Source organism: Mustela putorius, unplaced genomic scaffold (assembly GCF_011764305.1).
Source record: "Mustela putorius furo isolate JIRA1106 unplaced genomic scaffold, ASM1176430v1.1 tig00000228_pilon_pilon_pilon, whole genome shotgun sequence".
NCBI classification, from domain to species: Eukaryota; Metazoa; Chordata; class Mammalia; order Carnivora; family Mustelidae; genus Mustela; species Mustela putorius.
In genome coordinates, this window is record NW_025421322.1 from 39,018,335 (window position 1) to 39,038,923 (window position 20,589).

Here is a 20,589-nt window from a genome sequence, read left to right on the forward strand (position 1 = left end):
CCTCCACTTCCAGAAAGCCCTCCCTGAGCAGCCCGCTTGAGGGCAGCAGGAACTATCTTCAGTGCTGGATGAGCTCCGAATCATCACTCCTGCCTCCGTGTGGTCCACGGGATGGGGGGGGGGGCTCCCCGCTTAGGCTCCAACTGTTTATGCAGCTCCCACTGCCCGCGGATGTTTCCCAGCAGCGCATTCAATCAGGAGAGAGAATCCCAGACGGGGTCCATAAGAGCTCTGGGCGTCCATTTTTTCATCTATAATATGGGGATATCACCGCGTCCATGCAGGACAGTCAGGAAAACCCGGCAGTGAACACGGAGTCTAGGTGGCATTCACAGAGCCCGGCCCGTGGCCACGCTGGCAGGGGCCTACCCAAGACGAAAACGCCCATGGGACTGCCGTGGGGCCGGCAGGACACCGCCGACACGCAGGGAGGCCCAGCATGCCGGGACTCAGCACAGTGCAAGCACAGGGCCTCTGGGGTCTCACGGTGACGCCGATGAACAGAACTAGTCCTCAGTACCCCCAAGCCTGCCACACCCTCGTGCAAACACGCTCTGCCCCGCGATGGCCTCCGTAAGCCCAGACTCTTCCTACAGTCCCCATACAAGCCACGTGCTGTTCTAGAAAGTCTGAACGTCGCGACTATCCCCGTCCCTTAACTGGGTTATTCGAACAAGTGCAGGGACGCCTGGGGGGCTCAGCTAAGCCTCAGCCATAATCCCGGGGTCCTGGGATGTGTCCTTGCTCAGCAGAAGCCTGCTTCCTCTGCCTGTCCCTCCCCCCACTTGTTCTCTCTTACTATCTCGCTCCGGGTGTCAAGTACATTAAATAAAAATCTCTAAAAAATAATAATAATAAAAATAAAGAATTAAGTAAAGCCAAGTGCCCCCTGGGCTCCCACCACAAGGGACCGGGTCACCATGGCACGGGGAGGCCAGGCCTCCAGCCTCACAGCCCACCATCTGGCCCGGGAGCAGACCGTGCTGTGGGGAGGCGGGCCTGGGCTCCCAGGCCACATCTCCAGGGGCTCCAAGCCAAGGCCCAGCTCTGTGGGCAAAAATCAACCGCCAGAGGACAAGGTTCTGAGGGGATCATGAGGAAATCCACATTCAAATTGTAAGCTTGTTTCCAAAACAGTATCCGAAGCCGACAGAAGCCACAGCCTGCACCCCGTGGCTCCCCCTCTCCCACTGACCCACAGGCTTTCCTCAGACACCTACACGACCTTGGCAGCCACAAACCGACAGGGTCCACAGGACTCTTCCCAGCACACACACCGTCTCGCTTCTGCACAGGCTGCCCGCACGGTGCAGACTTAACCAAGGACTGACAAGCGGCCCCCACAGAAGCTTCCACTCACCAGGCCTTCTGGGATGGCCCCGAAAGCACCGTCTCTTCTCACTCACTTCAACTGCCTAGTTCCTTTGAAAACACGGTCTCAATTTTATTTTGGATTTGATTCGCGTTAAATGTTTCATTTTGTGGGCACCTGGGTGGCTCAGAGGGTTAAACCCTCTCCCTTCGGTTCAGGTCATGATCTCAGGGTCCTGGGATCGAGCCCCACATCGGGCTCTCTGCTCAGCGGGGAGCCTGCTTCTCCCCCTCCCTCGGCCTGCCTCTCTGCCTACTTGTGATCTCTCTTTCTGTCAAATAAACAAAATCTAGGGACGCCTGGGTGGCTCAGTTGGTTGGACGACTGCCTTCGGCTCAGGTCAAGATCCCGGGGTTCCGGGATCAAGTCCCGCATGGGGCTCCCAGCTCCATGGGGAGTCTGCTTCTCCCTCTGACCTTCTCCTCACTCATGCTCTCTCTCACGGTCTCTCTCTCAAATAAATAAATAAAATCTTTAAAAAAAAAAATTTTAAATAAACAAAATCTTTTAACAAAAAGTTTCATTCTGTGAAGTTACCCATGTTCTATACACACCGCAGTAAACACAAAAACAGGAAACTCCACGTTGCAAACCCTGCTTTTCGGAGGGCGGGTGGCGGAAGGTGAGCCACATCCCTGGGGCTCAGGGTCCCACAGGAGACCTACGGGCCCAGAGCCCCATGTGTGGGTCCCAGGGCTCACCCTGGACTGTGTGGCCTTGTACCAGCGGCTTTACCTCTCCGCACCTCCTCTCCCGCTCCGCAAAAATGCAGGTAGTAACAGACCGTCCCCGTGGGGCTCTGCAGAGGATAAGGCTGAGCCGTCAGCAGAGGACCCGGCCTCCCAGATCACTTCCCAGGGCCTGCTAAGTACCAGGAACAAATACTCATTATGCTTCCCAGATTGTAACACAGAAACTGAAGCCCGGAGCAGCGGGTTGCTTCTGGGCCAAGGTCGCAAAGCCAGGGGCAGCCCAGCCAAGGATGGAAATGGCCCCTGCACCCCAAACAACGCCAGACTCTAGGATGTTTCTGCTGTAGAATAAAAGGCCCAGGGCCCCTCCCTCTCAAGAATTAAAAGCACTTTAGCTGTCTGAATAATTCAGGGATGAGTTAGACACGTTTGAAACAGCGCTTAGCTTTCCCCTCCGGCTTCCCTGTCCCGCTAGGCTCGCCGGGCCCGTGCTGGCAAAGCAAAGAGCAAGCTGGCCTCAGCTCTATCAACCATCCCCAGCACGGAACCGGAGCTCCTGCACACGGGACCGCGAAGGACAGAGAGGCTGCCTCAGCCCTCCGGAAGCTCTGGCTGCATCCAGCAGAGGGGGGTGGTGTGCAGGCCTGACCTAAGCTGCTCCTGCAGAACCACCAACAGTCACCCCGGGACTCCGGCTCGGCGCAGCAGGACTGGCTGGCGGTAGGCGGGCATCGGTGTCAGGCTCCAGGGGACAGCAGGTTTCTAGAACTGAACCCCTCTGTGCAGGGTCACCTGGGTACCCCTGTTCACCTTCAGCAGCCCAAGCCTCTTAGCCTTTGTTTTACAAGCCTGAAACCTTGATTTCGGGGTCCGGGTCCAAATGCTAAGAAAGTGTAAGCAAGGGTTTGTGTTTAAGAGATCAGTGGGGAGGGGCGCAGGGAGACCTCGGTGGCTTAGTCGGTTAAGTGACCGCCTCCTGCTCGGGTCAGGGTCCCAGGTCAGGATCGAGCCCCGCATCGGGCCCTCGGCTCAGCAGCAAGTCTACTTCTCCCTCTCTGGAGCTCTGTGACCTCTCTCGCTTTCACACGTTCTCACACTAAATAAAATCTTTTAAAAAAAATAAGATAAAAAATACAGATCAATGGAGGGTCCGCACCAGAGCTGTCCCACACCGTTCCCTACTAGGCTGGGTCCCGGCCGTGCTGCCTCACCCAGCACCTTTCCACATGGCTTAGAGGAAGCCACAGGGCTCCTAGAACACGATCCTGGAACTAGCTCCTTCCTATCTTCACTTAACCCTGGGAACAAAGACACTGCCTCGCAATCTGAGGACCTGACTTGTTCCCAAATATTTACAAATCCGAATTCGTGGGGAAGCATTCTTAAGTGGATTCTTAACAGCCAGCCCTGAGCACAGAAGACAGATAAAACTTCAAGCCGGCAAACATTACCAAAATCCCAGGAGCCAGGCGGGCGGCTTGCTTGCTTTCTTTCCCCACAAAGCTGGGTGAAGCCAGAGACCCCTTGTTATTTGGAGGCTACCTGGAGGTCATAAAACCATCCTGTAATACAAAGTTCAACAGTTCTCAACCCGAGGCACTTTCTTTTTCTGGGTAAGCAACAGTAACCGCGTGTGCTCTGAGAGCATCTCTAGCATGCCTGAGAGAGGACCAGCCCAGCACTTCCCAACAGTCTGAGGAAGTTCTCGGTGCATCCAGGATTCTCAGGGAGAGAGCCCCACCTCTGCAAATCCCAAGCAGTCAAGCTGCTCTGCAGCCCCCCAGGCCTCTCACCCACCCCAAGAGCCAGTACCCTAGAGGGACAGCCAACAACACACCCTTCTCCTCCTCCTCCCAGAACACAGGCTGCCGTTCCAAAAGCTTTGCACAGCAGGCACACTGGATTCCTGCAAGACAAAAACCTCTTTGGAATCCAACACCCAGCTAAGCAGTCCTGTCTGCTTTTAACAAATCTTTCTGGAAAATTAAAGTGTAACTCAAGGCACAATCCCATAAGCTTAAATTTTAACCCAACCCAATAAAAATGCATTGCCCCTTCACTAAAGCATACATGTTTACGAGACCTACCATCCTCTCTGCTCTTTAACACGTAAATCTAGAAAAGACGCAATTAAATATTAAAGTACACATGGGTCAGCACTCACTGTCATCGGTTAACGAAGTGGCAAATGCTCTTTACCCTCCCCCCACGGAGCACAGTAACACCGCACAGCAGAAGCACTTCTGGGGTTTTCGGGAGGGACGCCTTTGAGAGACTGGAATTTACAGACCTCATAGTCCCCGACTAGACCGCCTGAGCTCCGGCCAGTGGGGAAGCCCCGGCCTTCACTCTCCCTTCCTGCCCCATCAGCAAGCGGGAAGCCTCTCAGCGAATGTTCCAGCAACAAGGGTTGCCTAGGCACCAAGGGCAAATCCCTAATTCCTTTAATGGGACCACCACTCAGCTCTTTACAACATGCCCTTCCAATGTATTTCTATTGTGTGCATTTAGTAATTATGAAGATCAATGAGGCACTTGTGCTTCTGTGATCAATTTCGTATTGGTAATTACAATGACAAAAGATACTTCTGGAGGGCGTGAACACAGCCTTATGATCACAGAAATAGTCTAAACTCCAATTTACATACACTTGTGTCACAAGTGGGAAGGAAGATCAATGAAAGACTCTGATGTGGAAAAAAGCTGAAAACAGCAAACCTCCAAGTTCAAGAAGAAAAAAGATGCACATGTTACAACCATCAATAGTCTGGGGGGGGGGGGTTGAGGGTGGGTAGTGGTTATCCAGTCAGTAACATACTTAGCCTTGGATCATTTCAAGGGCATTCTAATTGTGAGTTTCAGCGTCCACAGACACACTACACTAGACATTACATCTAATTCTCTTTAAAATTAGCCAAAAGCTCAACGTCCACCTAGAAACGCACCTGAGGTCTTCAAAGTTATATTAAGTTATATAAGCAAAAATGTCTGAAAGTCTCCGCAGAGAGGCAAATAGAACTCCGCAAGACCCATAATCTAACCAGCCACCAACTGAAGAACCAGCTCCCCCCACCCTGTTAGGTCCAGTGAACTCTGGGTTGACAAGCTCAGCTCTGGGGTAGGGAAGGCAAAACTCCTCGCCCCTCAAAATAACTGGTGGGAAAATATTTCCTTCCCATTTCAAACCCAAAAATCATACTTTTGGGTAAATAGATGCTCCTACAACGATGACTACAATGTTGGCAGTGAGAAGCGGATTTGTTTCCTGGCCTTACAGCGTCCATCTGATCGCTCCAATTGCGAGATAAGCTTTGCCTGCGAAATACACTGACCGCCCCATCTGGAGCACAGCCCCCAGCCATTGTCCCACAGTTCCCCTCTGTCATCTGCCACAAGGGTCTGCTATGGATTTCGCACTCATGACTTGGCTGTCTTCACGACGGGGAGCATGTGGGTTGCCAATGGATTCATTCAACCGGCCCCGGGATTCAGAGGCAGAGCCCCAGGAGAGATCCTTGGGCAAACCACCAAAAACCGTGGAGAGGAGCCACACCCCGGAACCCCAGGTCAGAAGGCCCTTTTTGCAAGCAACAAAAGAAAAGCACCCCGCAGGCGCTGGTTCAGGAATGCAGTCCTCCTCTCCGCCAGCAAAATCCTTCCACAGGTTTGGGAGGATGAAAACAGCAACGACCTGGGTCGGAACAAGGCTTCCCTCCCCTGGGCTGCCCGCCAAGCAGAGGTGGGAGGCAAGGTAGCCTCCGGCTCAGTAAGTGGGAAACGCTCTGCAAACCCCATCCTGCGACGGCAGAATCCCACCTTGCGGTGGCGGGCACTCCCCCTCCCAGGGAAAACGTGCACCCTCGTGGGGGCTCCTCTCCGGAGTCTGCCACTGACCCTGTGCAGCCTCGAATTAGGGATGTGGATCTCCAAATCCTCCTCGCCCAACTTCGTGGTTTGGTGTCCTTTCCCACAGCCTCCCTTGTTCCGCCTGCCCGTCGGTGAAGGTGGGGACACCACCCGTCCCCCCGCAGCCGTGGAGGGGCCCCGCAGGAGCGCCAAGCTTCAAAGGACTCTATTCGTGACATGCAAACAGTAAGTGGATTACGCTGCTGCCCTCGAGAAAGTCTGTGGACGTTTTAATCTTCTTAAAATGTCTCCTCTAAAAGTCACTTGCCCGGAAGGAGGCTCGCAGACGCGTGAGGCCCCCACGAAGTGTTTCCAATGCCACTGCTCCCCCGCAGGCAGCGGGCTGGTCCGAAAGATCTATCATGCAGACTGGTGAAGTCGGACTTTTGGCAAGCTTCCTCCTGATTTAGGGCCGGGAAGCTTCCTTTGCACACAATGAAAAGATCCACAATTCCCTGGCTCGCCCCAACTGCCTTATTTCACAAAGGCCTCACATTTGATACCTTTGATTAAAAAAAGGGGGGGCCACTCGAAGCACATTTTGAAAGTTCCATGTTTAAAAAGATCCTTGTTCATTGATTTTGGTGGGGCAATTACGCTAATATGAATAAGGGGCCTTGTCCGGGCGCCTGTGGGGGAGGTGCAACGGCCCGGCCTGGGCCAGGAGCCCCCCTGCTGACGCGACTGCTCTGGCTCCAGGGTCCTCTCCGACCCCCACCCCCTCCTTCCCTGTGGCTGCTCTGGGCTGGGAGGCTCTCTCCCTCCGGTCAGATCTCCACTCCGCACAGCTGAAACGCTAGTGTTCCTGACTGGGGAGTGGAAGCAGCCCTTCTCGGTGGGGTTTCACCGAGTGCACCTCCATCCACCGGTGCTGTGACCGAGCAACCCAGGTAGCCAGAGGCAACAACTGTGCAGTGGCAGCCTCCCCGGGAACACGGCTTCTAGCGCATTCCAGCTCCACAAATTACAGACAGGGCTCTGCCAGGGGTGTTCCCGAGGAGGGTACGGGCAATTTGGGGTTGTTGGCCACCTACGGCGCTAGCCAGCCGCCCTCACTCCGTGCCAGGCCGTGAGGCTGCTCGTCTCGAACCACCCCTAACTGCTGCACAGGGCTGGGCTCCGGGGGCTCGTGGGAGAGGAAGAAGGCAGACAGCCCAGGGTGCAGACGAGTGATAGGGACAAACAGGCAGCACTGTCGGGAAGTAACAGCAGCGCCCAGACCCCACTCAGCTCTGCTCCCCACCACGCCTCTGACGACGCAGATAAAACCAGTCCAACGTCAAGCGACCTAATCACTGGCCAAAATACCTTCTCGGGACTCCTTTCCTCCCTGGGGGACGGGGGAGCTGCCATTGCTGCAGCCCCTCCCCCTCTGCAGACCTGCAGGGCGGGACCTCCTGGCTCCAAGAGAGCTGGGCCCCTTCCCCAGACTCCTCCCCCCCCTTCGCAGCTCCCCTCCTCTCCAATAAGCAAAGTTGGAGACCAGACACAGCCCCAGGATGTTAAAAGCTGCACGCCACCTTGGAGCTCACCCAGTCCAATCCCTGCTCTGCTGCCCGCCCCTCCACGACGGGGACCAACCGACCTGCAACACTACTTACAGCAGAGGAAGCAGGCCACTCGCTCAAGGCTCCCACCCCCACCCCCACCCCCGCCCCTGCCCCAGAGCGGCTGGGCAGCCTCCCCTGGGGGGCACCTGGGACACAAAATAAAAAACCACTAAAGACCTAATATGCATTTCAAATGCATCTCAAAAGGTCCACCTCAGTCCTTTACAGCTGCTGCCCATAAAAACAATTAGCCTGGCTGGGACTGATATTCCAGATTTTTCAGACAATCTATTTCCCCACCCTCTCATTGGAGAGCACTTGCGATCCTCATCAAGCCTGGGTCTTTCCACCTAGGGGCCTGCAGAGGTGCGGGCTGCGAATGCTGCCACTACTCAACTTCAGGTAGATTCTGCAAAATCTCTCCCAAGCCTTAAATAAACTCTCTCTTTTAATACTTAATTCCAATCTAGCAAAAGGGCAAGGAAATTACTCCCGTTTTTAAAAGGAGATTAGGGATTACGGTTTCTGATAGCCAACCATTCATTACACTTAATCAATACACTAGCCCTCCAGCTTTTTATCCCCTTCCCCTTTTTTTTTTCAAACACAAAGTAACAGAGAAGACCGCTGCCCCCCCCCCCGTGCCCTACCTGTCTGTCCGAGCTGGAGAGCGGTGTGAGGTGGTCGTAGTGAAAGAAAATGCAAGACACACACACAGAGCACCGCCAAGATCCAACCTGGGTCTCCCCAGCAGAAACACGCTTTGATTCTGACAAGCATTTGATGCCACCACAACTGCTTCAGTCACTCATCTTCCAAACCCTCCCTTCCCAGGACCTAGGGCTAAGATGCCCCAACACCCGCGAGCTCCAAGGCCCCTTTTGCTGGAGTTAGCTGAGGTACCCAATGGGGCTGGGGGGCTCAGTCTGACCCTTCAGAGCCCCCCTTGGAAAAACAACAATCTCACACTTTCCAGATCAAGTGCCCCTTCCCCTCCCCCCACCCCACCACCTTCTAGAATCATTAGATACCTAACCAAGAGGCTGGGCTTTTCCCAAACCTCCCTCCCTGCCCCCGTTTTGATATAGCTCCCCTGGAAATGCCCTCAGCTGCAAAGTGCTCCCCAATAACCGAATCAGAAGCAACACACCTTGGGGAGGAATGGGTTAAATTCAAGAGCTCCAGGAGGAGGAGCTACTCGGGAAAAGGGAAGCGGTGCTGAGATGCAGAGAAATGTGCAGGGCAGGGGCTCCGGACCGGCTGCAGAGATGCACTGGCCCCTCTCCTCCAGGGACAAGCCAGGACACGGGAAATAAAGGTGTCTTCCAAGGGACAGACCGAAGGACAAGCACTTAAGACACAAGCAAGGGCACAGTCCAGGGGGCAGCTTGGAGCCCGAGGTGTGGGACACTGGATGGGCGTGCGGAGCGCGTGTGTGCGCAGGGGCAGGGGTGGGGTGAAGGCAGGCGCAGGGGACTGCCAAGGGCTGGACTCTCCGAAGTTGGGAGATGGATGTCAGGCCGCGGAGGCAGGACGGGGTCGGAGCCAAGGGGGCGAGGCCCCAGATTCCGCTCTGCGTAGAGAAACCGGAGGAAACGCGGTGGGGGACGCCGCGCGACCGAAGGGGGCCGGATCCGCGGGAAGGTGCACACGGCGGGGAGGGGGCCCGGGATGCTCCCGCGGGCTTCCTGCGCGGGGGCGGCGAGGGGCAGGTGCAGCCCGGGGAGAGGAGGAGGGAGGCCGAGGCTGGGGGGCGAGCTCCGGCGGGAGTCGCCCCGGCCGGGCGGGGGGGCAGTCGGGGCGGGGGGGGGCGGTGGCCTCCTCCCTGGGGACCAGATGCCCGGGCGGGCCGGGAGCGGGGCCAAGAGCTCGAGGCCGGGCCGCGCGGAGGTGGGCTGGGGAGGCGGGAAGCTGCAGGTGCCGGCGTCCAGGTGCGGGGCCTGGGGCCGGGCGGGCGAGGCGGCCGCTCACCTGTCTCCTCCGGCCGGGGCCGCGGGGGCGGCGGCGCGGCGGGGCGGCCGGGCCGGGCCGGGCCGGGCGGAGGCGGCGGGGGCGCGGGGCCCCGGGCGCTGGGGGGCGGCGGCGGCGGCAAGGGCGGCGGCGGCAAGGGCAGCGGCGGGGCCCGGCGGCGGCTGCTCTCGGCCGGCCGGCCGGGCGGTCAGTCAGCGAGCGACGCGGGCGCGGACGGGGCGCTGCGAGGCTGCGGCCGGCGCGCGGGGACAACGCCGCTTTATCGGGTCGGAAACAGCCGCCGCGCGCCGCTTCCGCTGACGCAGCGCCGGCCTGCGCTCATGACTATGCAGCAGCCGCCGCGGGAGGCCGGGGCGGGGCTGGCTTCGCGCGCGCCCATTGGCCTCCGTGCGCCCCGCCCACCGAGTCTCCCCGCCCCGCCGCCCCAGGCCCCGCCCCGACCGGCCCCGCCCCTTGTCGCGTCCCACCTCCCTCCTCCGGGGAGGGGCGTCCCGCGTGCCCCCAGCCCCGGCTTCCGCGCGCTGGAGCCCCCGCCCCTCCCCTGCTCTCCCCCTGCCCTCCCCCTGCCCAATTCCCTCCGAACGCAGCGGGGCCCCCACCAGCCAATCCCCTCTAGGAGCGTTCTCCTCCCCCCCACCCCCCCCCCAACCCGGCCCCGGCCGCTCGGAGCAGGGTGGGCTCCGCCCCCAGGTGCTGCAGAGGACGCCTTCCCCGCCTCGCCTCTGGGTCTCCCCTCCTTGAGCCCCATGGGTCGCCGTGGTCCATCCGCCAGTCCTCTGCGCCCCCTCTGGGTAGCTGGGCGGGACCCATGCCAGCCCGGGACCCCGGTCCCGTAGCACCCCTCAGGCAGACGGGCTGCGGTCCCAAGGATGGGCCGCCTCCCCACGCCGGAGCCCAGGGACGCCAGGTTGCGGGACGCAGCCCGCCGGAGAAAGGGATGACCTGACGGGCTGAGGTCAGACAGTCGCGTGCCCTCGCCGGGGTGGAAGGGGCTGTGAGCAAACCGCTTCGCCTCGCAGAGCTGGGCGTCCTCATCTGCAGCGCAGAGATCCTCAGCCCCTCTCGTGGGGCCGCTGGAGGGGATTAGGAAGGAAAGGTGCGCCGCGCGGCCTCCGGAGCAGTTAGGATGGGAAAATCCGACAGCAGCAAGTGTTGGTGTGGACGTGGAGCAACTGGAACTCTCTCCCGCGGCTCCTGGGGGTGCAGAATGGTGCAGCCCCTGGAAGTCCCTTTCCAAGGGCTTGCCCTGCAAACCCTACGACCTCGCAGTCCCCTCCTAGACGCATACCTTATGCGATCGTCTTTGTCTTCACAGCAGCCCTGTTTGTAATAACCACACCTGGGAAGCACCCAAATGCCCCTCAGCCGTAGAACAGATACACCGACAGCATTCTCCGGGCGGTGCAGTGGAATGACAGCGCTGCTACGAATAGTGCACAGCCACACATAACATGATGACTCACGCATGATTTGGGGGTAAGAAAAGCCAGACTTCAAAGCATATAGGGTTCCGTGGGTATAAAGTGGTAAAGTATATATAAAAGTCAGGATAGCGGTTAGCATTAGAGGGAGGGATGCCAGAGCCACACGGGGGAAGCCAAGAGAGTATTTGGGATGCTGGTAAGTTTCCATGTCTTGATCTGGGTTACACAGGTGTGTATGTCATGCTTCAGTGAAGGGTTAATAAGAACATCAGCGGCGAGTACCTAAAAAGCCCGAAGGGGTCCCCCCGCTCATCGTGGGTTCCTCACAACTGTCTGTCTCCCTCCTCTGTTGGGTTTCTGGCTCCTCTGGCCAGAAGATGGAGGCAGAGGTGATCCCAGAGATGCTGCGACCTTGGGCACCTTTCTTTTTTTTTTTTTTTAAAGATTTCATCTATCCATTTGACAGACAGAGATCACAAGTAGGCAGAGAGGCAGGTAGAGAGAGAGAGAGGAGGAAGCAGGCTCCCTGCAGAGCAGAGAGCCCGATGCGGGGCTCGATCCCAGGACCCTGGGATCATGACCTGAGCGGAAGGCAGAGGCTTTAACCCACTGAGCCACCCAGGCGCCCCCTTGGACACCTTTCTTAATCTTTCAGAGCCTTCCTCTGTCAATGAGCCTTCTAATAACACCTACCCCCCAAGCTGTCATGGGGGTTAAATAATGCTTTATTCAAAAACTTGATACAGTAAGGAGCACAGAGTAAGGACTTAATAACTTTAATTATTCACGACACTCCGAATGCTGCAACTTATCAAAATCTATTTTCATCCTTTCAGTAACCAGCTACTGAGCGCCTACCGTATGGCACGTACTCAGCCAGATGCAGGGTACTGGAGCCGGCAGCAAGATCCGCTGTCCCTCCTGGAGGATCCTGTAGCAGAATGGGAAGCGCCTCTGAGAAAGGAATGCCTGCTAGGCCCGCAGCCGGGGAGCCCAGCATAGGACCTGCTCATAGTAGGTCCCGCATCAGTGTTTCTGAAAAGACAAATGAACGCACGCATAAAAGCGTATGCGTAAAGTTTCTTGTGAATAAAATTTAAACGTCAGATTAATTGACTTCTACGGTGTGGAGTTGGGCACAGAGAACGGACAGAGAGCAAGGTTACTGCGCATGTGCAAGAACAGGTGCAGCTGCCCGAGCGCCTTTGCGCCGGTAACCTTGCTCTCTGTCCATTCAGAGCAGGAGTAGGGGCGGGGCCGCACTTCCTGCCTCCATTCCAGCCTAGCCCCCTGGGGCCTGGTCCAGCTGCCCGCAGCAAGCAGGGGGTCGCAGAATGTGTGTTTGTCAGGTTGACTCTCCACCCCCAGCGGGATGACACTGGGGGACTCTTTGGGGGTGATTGGTAGGGTGGAGTCCTACCGATGGATGAGTGCCCTCATAAGAAGAGGGCACCAGAAAGCTCCTTTCTTCTCTTCTTGCATGCCTGCGCCGAGGAAGGCCGTAGGAGGAGGCCCTCCCCAGAGCCCAGCCATGTTGGTGTCCGGGTCTCAGATTTCCTGGTGTCCAGAACTGTGAGAAATGAGTACTGGGTGCTTGAGCTGCCCAGTCTGCCTTATTCCCGTTACAGCAGCCTGAGCAGATTAAGACAGAGGGTAAGGTGAGCCTGTCGCTTGTGACCCCACTGTCCAACCACCCGGGGGTGGGGGGGCTACAAACTCACAAGGCTCCCCCTCAGGCCCTCCTTAAATAACAGGCCCCCAGTGCTGTGAGGAGGGAGCTGGACATATGAGAAGCCTGTTGCCCCAGAGTCAGAAAGACCTGGCCCCAGAGCAGGACGTGCCTGGGCACTTACCTGTCACAGGTGTGCGACCTCAGAAACACTCTATGCCTGGTTGACAGCTCTGCAGTGAGTAGCTTGAAATTCTTAATCATTTCTGGGGCGCCTGGGGGGGCTGACTGGTTAAGTGTCCAACTCTTGGTTTTGGCTCAGGCTGTGATCTGTGGGATGGACACCCGCACCCCCACCCCCAGCGGGGCTCCCCTCAGTACGGAGTCGCTTCCCCTCTCCCTCTGCCCTTCACTCCCCACACCCACCCGGGCTCAAGCATTCTCCCTTTCTGTCTCTTTTTCTGAAATAAATAAATCTTAAAAAAAAAAAATCTTCATAAGGGGCGCCTGGGTGGCTTGGCGGGTTGAAGCCTCTGCCTTTGGCTCCGGTCATGATTCCAGGGTCCTGGGATGGAGCCCCGCGTCCGGCTCTCTACTTAGCGGGGAGCCTGCTTCCTCCTCTCTCTCTCTCTGCCTGCCTCTCTGCCTTCTTGTGATCTCTGTCAAATAAATCAATAAAATCTTTAAAAAAAACCTTCATAATTTCTAACAAATTATGGAGCCCATCCTATATCCTCATTGTAAGCACATTGACCCCCTGGGACACTTGGAGGGACCCACGAGCCCCGGGCTGCGTCCTGGGAAACTGGGAGGGTCTGACAATGTCTCATCACTGCTCATGCAACCTTGCCTTCTCCCCGCCTCAACTGGGACCCCTTGCAGCAGCGCTGTGTCCTTCTTGTCCATGGATCTGCAGGGCCTAAGATCTAATAAAACTGCAACCTTGACCATTTCCAGAGACTGTCCAGGAATTTCCCCTCCTCAAGGAAGCCCTCTCGATGTCCTGCCTCACCAGAGAGAGTGGATCCCTTCCATGAGCTCTGACTTCCTCAGCCCCTTCACAGATCATTCCCAGCTGTAACTGGGCATGTCTGTCTCTCAAGTGTTCTGCAAGCTCTGTCCAAGGGGCTGGTAACCAGGTCAGGTTCGTGGCTGCATCCCAGAGGCTGCCCACAGTGGGGCTGCGGACATGTTTGCAGGTAAAGGGGAGAGAAAGAAAGAGAAAAGGAATCTCTTAGTGAGGACCCACAGAGAGGCACTGAAGGGTCCACAGACTCCGGAAACTACGTGAACCAACCTTCACTGGGCACTTGCTGAAGGCAGACCCAGCATCCCGTGTATCCCCTGCCGTGCCGTGCCTCTGTGGGTCGAGAGCTGTCCTCCCCATCATGTGATCCCACCAGGTCAGGTCGAGGACACCTGCAGAAGGCATGAGGCCCCTGACTCTGGTGCCTGGAGGCAGAGAGGTTGGGCGTGCTGGCCTGGGAGGGGCAGGATTTGGGGCAGGTCAAGGTTGGGGAAGTGGAGGGGCAATCAGCCGACAGGTTCTGGGGCGGGGATGGGGCTGGTCACAGGCCCTGGTTGGAACCTTGCCATCAGCAGAGGCTGTAGGCTGTACACTGGGGGTGAACCCAGGGGGGCCCACGGAGAGAAGGGGCTACAAGCCAAGGCTGTGGCCCTCAGTGGATGATCATTTGCAAAACTGTCCTTCATTTTTAAGCAATAACATGTTCTGGGGTTTTTTTGCTTTTTTTTGTTTTTCGTTTTTTGTTTTTTAAGATTATTTATTTGACAGAGAGATCACAAGTAGGCAGAGAGGCAGGCAGAGAGAGAGAGGGGGAAGCAGGCTCCCTGCTGAGCAGAGAGCCCGATGTGGGGCGCGATCCCAGGACCATGGGATCATGACCTGAACCGAAGGCAGAGGCTTGACCCACTGAGCCCCCCAGGCACCCCTGTCCTTCATTTGTAAGCAATAACGCGTTCTCCATTTTTTTAAATCTATTTCTTTGAGAAAGGGGTGGGGGCAGGCAGAGGGAGTGAGTTTAGGTGTGATGGAGATGAGCAGAGGCCCCCGGGCAGAACTGGAGCTCCAGCCACTTCCTGCTGTGTGACCCAGGGGGAAATGCCTAATCTCTGTGAGTCCCAAGGCACAATGGAGAGGCTGGGCCCTCGCAGAGTGAGCGTGGGGTGCAGGCCTCCTGAGATGTGGGGCAGGTGGGCCCACACCCTACGGGTCCCAGGTCTTAGAGCAAAGCCAGGCTCCCCCGTTGCCCACAATAGGACTCGAGGTTTGAGAGAACAATGACTGCCCAGGCCTCCTGAGCAGTGAGTGACCTTCAGAGTAACCTCAGTTCCGGGGGACGAAGCTGTGGCAGGACCTCCAGGCGCTGGGATTGGCAAGAGAGCAACAGGCTTCCTGGGGCTTGGAAGTGCCCCGGGGTCATATGGCTTCTCAGAATCATAAAGCTATCTGGGGACACATCGTCACTCCAGGTCATCTAGCTGTCCAGGTCGTACAGCCGCCAGAGTTCATATGGACACTCAAGGTCATATAGCTTCCCAGGGCCATAAGCCACTTGGAGTCATATAGCTTCGTGGGGTCGGTCACATGCCTGTTTGGGGTCATACAGTTTTCCAAGGTGATATGGTTTCTTGGGGTTATATGTCTTCCTGTAGTCACAGGACTTCTTGGGATGATACAACTGCCAGGAGTCCTGTAGCTCTCTGGTCATAGGCTTCCCAGGGTCATATGTCCACCTAGGGTCATATGGTCACCTGGGGCCACAGTGCACCTTCGGAAGAGGTTTAGGCTTCTAGGCCATTCTACTGCTGCTGTGTCCTGGGTGAGCCCCCCCCCCCCCACCGCCCGCCAGCCTTCCTTTCCTTATCTGTGTGGTGGACAGGACATCTGTGCCTGGAGGACTGGGGGACAGGGCGGTGGTGTCGAGCATGAGGAAAGGCACAGAGCCCACGCAGGAATGGAGGCTGTACTCCGTGAGTGCCTGCGACACAGGGGACACCAGCTCTGGCCCCCAGCACAGCCCTTACCTTCTCAGCCTGAGCAGACCTGGAGGGTTTCCCTGAGAGAGAGAGGCCGCTTTCACCCAGAATGGAGGGGGGGGGGCTTTCTGAGCAGCAGGTACTAGAAAAGTCCTGGCTGGCTTTCTCGGGAGCAGAGGAGTGAGGGGGGCAAAGGAAGGCCTCCTGCGGAGGAGGTGGGCTGAAAGGGAAGCAGAACCCCTCCCCTGCCCCGTCCTGGGGTCTGGGGAGCAGGTCCAGGTGAAGTTTCTGTGCTCTGCCTTTTCCTGTAGTTGTCTTATGTCCCACAACCAAACTGTAGGGTAAATAAATGCAGCAGGAGTTGGCGGAGAACTTGGGGACGGTAGAACACTACTGCAGTTCACAAAGCCTGAGAGCAGGCACACACAGGGCCATGCACAGGTGCGTGCACGCGCACAAAATAAACACACACATACACCATGACACCATGGCTGGAACACCCGTCTCTTGATCCCTTCTTGGCCTGGGCTTGAGGCAGAACGGGTGGTCGGGGCTTCTTCCTAAGTCCCTGTGGGACCTGCAGTTGCTCGAGAAAGGGGCACCAGTGCCAACAGGCCTTTTTCTTCTTCTTTTTATTTTATTTTATTTATTTATTTGACAGAGAGAGAGAGATCACAAGCAGGCAGAGAGGCAGGCAGAGAGAGAGGGGGAAGCAGGCTCCCCGCTGAGCGGAGAGTCCGATGCGGGGCTGGATTCCAGGATCCTGGGATCATGACCTGAGCCGAAGGCAGAGGCTTAACCCACTGAGCCACCCCAGGCGCCCCAACAGGCCTTCTTTAAAGGGGACCTAGAGGGGCGCCTGGGTGGCTCAGTGAGTTGGGCCACTGCCTTCGGCTCAGGTCATGATCTCAGGGTCCTGGGATTAAGTCCCACATCGGGCTCCCTGCTCTGCGGGGAGCCTGCTTCCTCCTCTCTCTCTGCCTGCCTCTCTGCCTACTTGTGATCTCTGTCTGTCAAATAAATAAAATCTTTAAAAAATAAATAAATAAAATAAAAATAAAGGGGACCTAGAAGTCCCGGATTGGGCACAGGTGGGCATCAGCCTGCTTGGGTTAAAGACCCAGCTTCACTCCTTCCTTGCGGGCTGCACACAGCCCCCTCCCTCAAAAGGGCCTAAAACTTATGCAGCTGGCTGTCAGTGAGTCCCTTTGCTTCTCCGTGCCTTGGTTGCCTCATCTGAAAAATGGGCGCATGAGTTCAGGCTAATGCTGGTCTGGCTTGACTCAAATGCTTGGGGGCATAATGGACAGGCTCCCAGAGGGACTGCACACCGACTGAGCCCCGCCCACAGCACTTGAGCGCACTTCTGCTAGAAGAGGGAGCTGAGGCACAGGGACAGAAGGTGGCAAGGTAGCAGGTAAGTAGCCCAGTCGGGATTTGAACCCAGGCTGTCTGGCTCTGCATCCTTGTGCCCTCTGTCCAAGGTCAAGGGCTTGCGAGGAGCTCCTGGACCGTCAGAGTGGGGATGAGTGGGGGCATCTGCTGTGCGTTGTGAGGGTACGTGCCCAGATGGTGGGGGAGGGAGGGCCAGGCTCCCTGCAGCCCAGCTGGGAACCGAATGACCAGGGTGACCTGAAGGGGAGGCAGGGAGCCAGCTGCCCTGGCAGGTGCAGGGTGGGGTGTCTAGCAGAACTTCTCAGAATGAAGAGTGAAGGCAGGTGATGCGTGGGGCCACCCCACCCATGGCCCGAGGCCCAGGCCCCACCTGCTGACGTCAATAAGGGCAGAGTGGGCCTCTGGGGTGCTCAGAACTCCGAACTCCCACTGGCACTCAGAACTCAGGACTCCGAACTCCCACTGGCACTCTGCTTGGATGGCCAACTGCCCCCCCAGCCCACTGCCACTGCCCTCTGGGTCAACCCTCTGTCCTCCTGCCTTTGCTCACACTGTTCCTCTTGCCAGCAGTGCATTTCCCCTCCGCTGGTCTTCCTGTCCCAGGGGCACCTCCTCCAGGAAGCCCTTCTAGACCACACAAGTGCAAGGTAATTCCTGCCTCCCCCAGCACATACCAAAAATAAAGCTGGCCTTCAATTGTGCCTTGAATCACCCTGTACAGAGCAATCAACACTTTACAAGGTATTTTCCTGTCCATATCTCCCTGAACCTCACAGGAATCTTGTGGGGTCAGATGGTTTCCTCCCCATTTTACAGATGGGGACCCCAGAGGCAAGAGAGGATGTGGGCTCTGATGGGCGTGCAGAGTCACCAAGAGCTAACACTGATAACTTCCTGGGTGCCAAGAACCGCCCTGTGTTTCCATTCAGTTATTCACTCAGGAACCCTTGACTGAGCACCTGCTCCGTGCCAGCCACTGTCACAGATGCCGGGAAGACAGACGAATGCAGCCCCCTCTCCTGCAAGCTGCATCCTCGCGAGAGGGCAGACAGACGGCAAGTCAGCTGGTAAGTAAGGTGGTGATGGAGTCTGTGCAGAGCAGGAAGTGGGGAGAAGTGCTGGGTTGGGGAGCCGTGGGGGGGGGTGTCAGGCAAGATCACTTGCAAAGGGGACTTGGAGAAACCTGAAGGAGGAGAGGGGACAACCCCAACGATGTCCATCCCGGAAGCCAGCCCGGTCTCCCACCGGGGGCTGGACATTGCCCCTCTGTCCTTCACCCCCGAAACACAGAGGGGCCCCCACAGCTCCCCCCGGGCCTGCCTGCTGGGCCCTTGCGCTGGCCCCAGCCTCTAATCCTGCAACCCTCTCAGCCACACAGGATGGCCTCTGGGGCACGGGTTCCCCGGGCTGAGTCCCGTGCACACTCACACCGGACACAATGCAGGAAGGAGCAGTGAGTGAGGGAAGGTAGGAGCTGCGGGCCAAGGTCCTGGCCCTGCAGATGCCCCTTTTCCGGGGTGCAGGGGTCGGGCGCATTAGAGGAGGTGGCCCCTTCCCCAGGCCATGCAGAGAATAGCACACCCTCTAGACACTCACACGGGCAGCTCCCTGGTTCTGCTCCGCTCCTGTCTGTTCATAGCCCCGTGCGTGCGTTCACTTGGCCGTTCATTCAGCAAGTTGTACGGATTGTCTGCGGGCTGCCTGGGTCCCTCTGAGAGGGAGCAGAGCCATTACTAGCCGTGACAGCGTGTCTAAGCCTCCTTAAGCCTCAGTTTTCCCACCTTTGAAATGGGGTGCTAGGACCTCACTGCCGGGTTCTGGTGAGAAGCCCAGGAAAGCGTGGCAGGGGGGAGTCAGCCTTCGTTCATCCAGTGAAGCCTTGTTGTGGCCCGGTCACTACGTGTATGGGGCTAGGCGCTTGGGGGACACAGCCTGTCACAGGTGCTTCACAAATTGTGGTTTCTTAAAAAAAAAAAAAAAAAAAGTGGAAGGAAGCCATACGGAGGCCCAGACAATGCAGTGCTAATGGAACTGGGGCCCTCGAAATTGGCCAGAGGCTGGGCTTTGAGTCAAGGTGTTAGGCGGCTGCCTAAGGCAGAGCAGGCATTGTCTGACCTTGCAGTGGGAGAGCCCAGGAGAAGCTGCTGGGGGTAACCGGAGTCCCGAGCCAAGAACGGCAGGCTGCAGAGACGGCTGACCCCATTTTCCGAGGCAGTCGTGCTAGGAGGCCTGTTTTCCATGGTGTTTACTGACTCCTCCAGCTCCAAGGAGCTCTGAGTGTTTGGGCCACGTTCCCAGGGTCATCCCCTCAACAGCACGCTGGAAGTGAGGAGAGAGCAGTGGGGTGGCTGGGCCAGCTGGGAAGCCTGGAGGAGAGAAGCGGGGGCTCAGCTCCTCCCTAATCTGTAGTCCCAGGAGACCACTCCCACCTCGGATTTGGGTTCAGAGCTGGGGGCCAGGGTGGAACTGAACTGAGACGCTTTCTTCTGCCCGGTAAGGGACGGGTGGAGCAGGTAGGTGCAAAGGGTCAGGACTAGTAAACAGGTCAGGTTCAGTCATGGAGCAAAGAAGGTCAGGGCTCAGTCAGTAAAACTAGAGCCAGTGGTAGATCAAGGTTAGGATCAATGCCTACTGCATAACCAAGGTCAGGATATAACCAAGGTCTGATCAAGGTTATGTATCTCCAAATGTGAGCAAGGATCGGGGCTCAGTATGTGACTAGGATTAGGGTCAAGGTTCACTGTGTAACTCAGTTAAGGACTCAGTAAGTAAGATCAGAACTCAGTATATGATAGGATCAGGGCTCAGAGCGTGACCAGGAAGAAGGCTCAGAGTGTGATCAGAGTCAACATCAGTGTATGGTCAGGATTAGGGCTCAGTGCATTACCAGGATTAAGGCTCAGTATGTAATTAGCATCCGGACTCTGTGCATGATCAGGTCAAGGCTCCGTGCATAATCAAAATCACCACCCAGTTGTGAGCAAGGTCAGAATTCATTCCGGGACTGGGGTCAGAGTTCAGTGTGACACTAGGATTCAGAGTTCAGCGTGGATCAGGGTTCAGTCTGTGGTGGGATCAGGATTCAGCACAGGGCTGGTCCTCTGAAGGCCAGTGGGGTCTTTCCAAGCCTGCAGCGAGCTCAGGGCTGATGGGTCTCTCCTCTGCGTTTTAGCCGCCTTTGTCTTTCTGTCCTGATTGACGAATCCTGTGTTCTGTGGCAGGCACCTCAGGAGGTGCCGGTGAGACTGCTCCCTCTGCAGCGGTGCCATCCCTGGAGGATGTCCCATCTCCCAGCTGGTTCATACTGGACACTCCCCAGGAAGGGCCAGGGTCGTGTTTCCTCCCCAGGACTGGAGGTTCACTAGAGAAGGCTTTGAAGCCGGGTGCCTTTGAGGGAGTGGACTGGGCGCTCCGAACAAGGGAATCTGGTTGCCCCGGTGAGCACCTGGCCGGCATCGGCCATATCTGTGGACAGACAGCATTCAGTTATCAGAAAGCACCTTTTAGGCTAGCCTTATGGGGACAGGGAGCCAGGGTTGCAGGGGCCCAGAGATGGCCCCAGGCAGTCCCCCCAAGGTGACAGTGATTGCTTTGGTGAACACTCCCTGCC

The 20,589-nt window shown here is 57.1% G+C and overlaps 1 protein-coding gene and 1 long non-coding RNA gene across 2 annotated transcripts in view; one reads left to right on the top strand and one right to left on the bottom strand.

The window, feature by feature from the left end:
- The window catches only part of SLC45A4 (solute carrier family 45 member 4), a 71,320-nt gene extending 61,788 nt beyond the window's left edge, over positions 1-9,532 (bottom strand). The window contains exon 1 of the mRNA XM_045078197.1: positions 9,492-9,532. The gene's annotated coding sequence lies outside the window, so the exon portion shown is untranslated. The remainder of the gene's footprint in view (positions 1-9,491) is intronic.
- On the top strand, positions 8,734-13,092 carry LOC101686139. Its single transcript, XR_198825.3, has 3 exons — positions 8,734-8,920; positions 10,807-10,967; positions 11,752-13,092. It is a non-coding gene; the product is annotated as an uncharacterized LOC101686139 (long non-coding RNA).
- The last annotated feature ends 7,497 nt before the right edge of the window (positions 13,093-20,589 follow it).